The sequence below is a fragment of the Salvelinus sp. IW2-2015 genome, unplaced genomic scaffold (assembly GCF_002910315.2).
Source record: "Salvelinus sp. IW2-2015 unplaced genomic scaffold, ASM291031v2 Un_scaffold1325, whole genome shotgun sequence".
Lineage (NCBI taxonomy): Eukaryota > Metazoa > Chordata > Actinopteri > Salmoniformes > Salmonidae > Salvelinus > Salvelinus sp. IW2-2015.
This window is the reverse complement of record NW_019942843.1, coordinates 140,779-144,575: the sequence shown is the minus strand read 5'-3', so window position 1 is coordinate 144,575 and position 3,797 is coordinate 140,779.

The following is a 3,797-nucleotide window of genomic DNA, read 5'->3' as shown; positions in this document are numbered from 1 at the left end:
AGTGTTGGTGTGTATGTGTGTGTGTTGTTGTGCGGTGTTGTGTGTGTTTGTATGTGTGTGGTGTGTTGTGTGTTTGTGTGTGTGTGTGTGTGTGTGTTGTGTTTGTATGTGTGGTGTTGTGTGTGTTTGTATGTGGTGTGTGTGTGTGTTTGTATGTGGGTGTGTGTGTGTGTTTGTATGTGGGTGTGTGTGTGTGTGTGTTGTATGTGGGTGTGTGTGTGTGTTGTTTATGTGGGTGTGTGTGTGTGTGTGTTTGTATGTGGGTGTGTGTGTGGTGTGTGTGTGTGTTGTGTGTGTGTGTGTGGAGTTTCTCTGTGCTGACCTTGTGTCTTCCATTCAGCAGAAGTGACAGGGTTAGAGAGAAGGAGGGACGCAGGTAGAAAGATTGGTAGTTAGGACAACTGGGCACTGGTGGTCTTAGGCCCTGGCTGGTGAGAATGGACAAGAATATGTAGGCTTAAATGTTCTTTGGTATTTGTCATTCTATTCATGTACAGATACAGGTTAACCTCACTAGGGTATGTGGGACGGTAGCGTCCCACCTCGTCAACAGCCAGTGAAAATGCAGGGCCAAATTCAAAACAACAGAAATCCCATAATTTAAATTCCTCAAACATACAAGTATTTTACACCATTTTAAAGATACACTTGTTGTAAATCAGCCAAAGTGTCCGATTTCAAAAGGTTTTATGACGAAAGCACACCAAACGATTGTATTTTGGTTAGAGCCAAGTCACAGAAAAAGACAGCCATTTTTCCAGCCAAAGAGGAGTAACAAAAAGCCAGAAATAGAGATAAAATGATTCACTAACCTTTGATGATCTTCATCAGATGACACTCATAGGACTTCATGTTACACAATACATGTATGTTTTGTTCGGTAAAGTTCATATTTATATCCAAAAATCTGAGTTATTCTGAGCAAAAAGACAAGGAAAATGCAGAGCGCCAAATTAATTACTATAAAAATCTAACTTTCATTAAAACACACATGAACGATACCAAATTAAAGCTACACTGGTTGTGAATCCAGCCAAAATGTCAGAATTCAAATAGGCTTTTCGGCGAAAGCAAACGATGCTATTATCTGAGGATAGCACCATTGTAAACAAAGAGAGAGAAGCCTATTTCACCCTGCAGGCGCGACACAAAAACGCAGAAATAAAAATATAATTCATGCCTTACTTTGATGAGCTTCTGTTGTTGGCACTCCAATATGTCCCATAAACATCACAAAATGGTCCTTTTGTTTGATTCATTCCGTCGATATAATCCAAAATGTCCATTTATTTGGTGCGTTTGATCCAGAAAAACACCGGTTCCAAATTGTGAAACGTGACTACAAAATATCTCAAAGGTTACCTGTAACCTTTGCCAAAAAATTTCAAACTACTTTTGTAATACAACTTTAGCTATTTTTTTACGTAAATAATCGATCAAATTGAAGACGGTGTTCAATGCAGGATTAAAACCAACTGTAGCTAGCTTTCTGGTCATGCGCGTATCTAACAAACAGGACACTTCGGGTGACCCTCCTTCAAGATGGCCGTACTCCTTCATTACACAAGGAATAACCTCAACCAATTTCTAAAGACTGTTGACATCCAGTAGGAAGCGCTAGGAACTGCAAGAAGGTCCCTTAGAAAATCTGGTTTCCCAATGAAACCTCATTGAAAAAGAGAGTGACCTCAAAACAACAACAAAAAATCTGAATGGTTTGTCCTCGGGTTTCGCCTGCTAAATAAGTTATTTGTTATACTTCAAAGACATGATTCAAACAGTTTTAGAAACTTCAGAGTGTTTTCTATCCAAATCTACTAATAATATGCATATCTTATCTTCTGGGGATGAGTAGCTGGCAGTTTAATTTGGGCATGCTTTTCATCCAAAATTCCGAATGCTGCCCCTACTCAAGAGAAGTTAATCAAAGGTCACAGTGTACAGAAAAAAAATGCACATACAGTGGAGAACAAGTATTTGATACACTGCCGATTTTGCAGGTTTTCCTACTTACAAAGCATGTAGAAGTCTGTAATTTTTATCATAGTACACTTCAACTGTGAGAGACGGAATCTAAAACAAAAATCCAGAAAAATCACATTGGATGATTTTAAGTAATTAATTGCATTTTATTGCATGACATAAGTATTTGATCACCTACCAACCAGTAAGAATTCCAGCTCTCACAGACCTGTTAGTTTTTTCTTTAAGAAGCCCTCCTGTTTCTCCAATCATTACTGTATTAACTGCACCTGTTTGAACTCGTTACCTGTATAAAAGACGCCTGTCCCACACACTCGATCAAACAGACTCCAACCTCTCCGCAATGGCCAAGACCAGAGAGCTGTTAAGGACATCAGGAGTAAATTGTAGACCTGCACAAGGCTGGGATGGGCTACAGGACAATAGGCAAGCAGCTTGGTGAGAAGGCAACAACTGTTGGCGCAATTATTAGAAAATGGAAGAAGTCAAGATGACGGTCAACACCCTCGGTCTGGGGCTCCATGCAAGATCTCACCTCGTGGGGCATCAATGATCACGAGGAAGGTGTACCTATGTTTTTAGATTCCGTATCTCACAGTTGAAGTGTACCTATGATAAAAAATTACAGACCTCTACATGCTTTGTAAGTAGGAAAACCTGCAAAATCGGCAGTGTATCAAATACTTGTTCTCCCCACTGTACATGCACAACGTGATGTGTACACACATGCAGACACAGACACACACACAGACACATGCACACATGCACACACACTCACACACACACGCACGCACACCTTTTGTTTTTCACAGAAACAGTTTACCAACCAATGCATACACATTCAATGAATGAGTAAGTAAGCATCTCACTGTTAGTCTACACCTTTTGTTTACAAAAACATGTGACACAGAAAATTCGATTTGATTTGAGTGTGTTGGTCACAATTTTCTATCTGTCATGGTTTGACTAATGGGCTGGACAGAGAGACGTTATTCCACAGGCTCTTATTGTGTGTGTGTATGGTGTGTTTGTGTGTGTGTTTGTTGTGTGTGTGTGGTTGTGTGGTGTGTGTTTGTGCGTGTGTGTATGTGCGTGTGTGTTTGTTTGTGTTGTGTTTGTGTGTGTGTTTGTGCGCTGTGTGTTTTTTGGTTGTGTGTGTGTTGTGCGTGGTGTGTTTGTTGTGTGTTGTTGTGTGTTGTGCGGTGTGTTTGTGTGTTTGTGTTTGTGCGTGTGTGTTGTGTTTGCGTGTGGTTTGTGTTTGTTTGTGTGTGTGTTTGTGTGTGTTTTTTGCGTGTGTTTTGTGCGTGTGTGTGTTTGTGGCGTGTGTGGTGTGCGTTGTGTTGTTTGTGTGTGTGTTGTGTGTGTGTGTTTGTGCGTGTGTGTTTGTTGTGTGTGTTGTTTGTGCGTGTGTGTATGTGCGTGTGTGTTTGTTTGTGTGTGTGTTTGTGCGTGTGTGTTTGTCGTTGTGTGTGTTGTGTGGTGGTGTGTGATGTTTGTGTGTGTGTTGTGCTGTGTGTGTTTGTGCGTGGTGTGTGGTTGTGTGTTGTGCGTGGTGTGTGTTGGTGGTGGTGTGTGGTTTGTGCGTTGGTGTTTGTGTTGTGTGTGTTTGTGCGTGTGTGTGTGTTTGTGTGTGTGTGTGTGTGTTTGTGCGTTGGTGTTGTGTGTGTGTGTGTTTGTGGCTGTGTGTGTTTTGTGTGTGTGTGTGTGTTGTGCGTGTGTGTTTGTTGTGTGTTTGTGGCGTGTGTGTGTGTTGGTGTGGTGTGTGTTTGTGCGTGTGTGTTTGTGCGTGTGTGTTTGTGTGTGTGTTTGTGCGT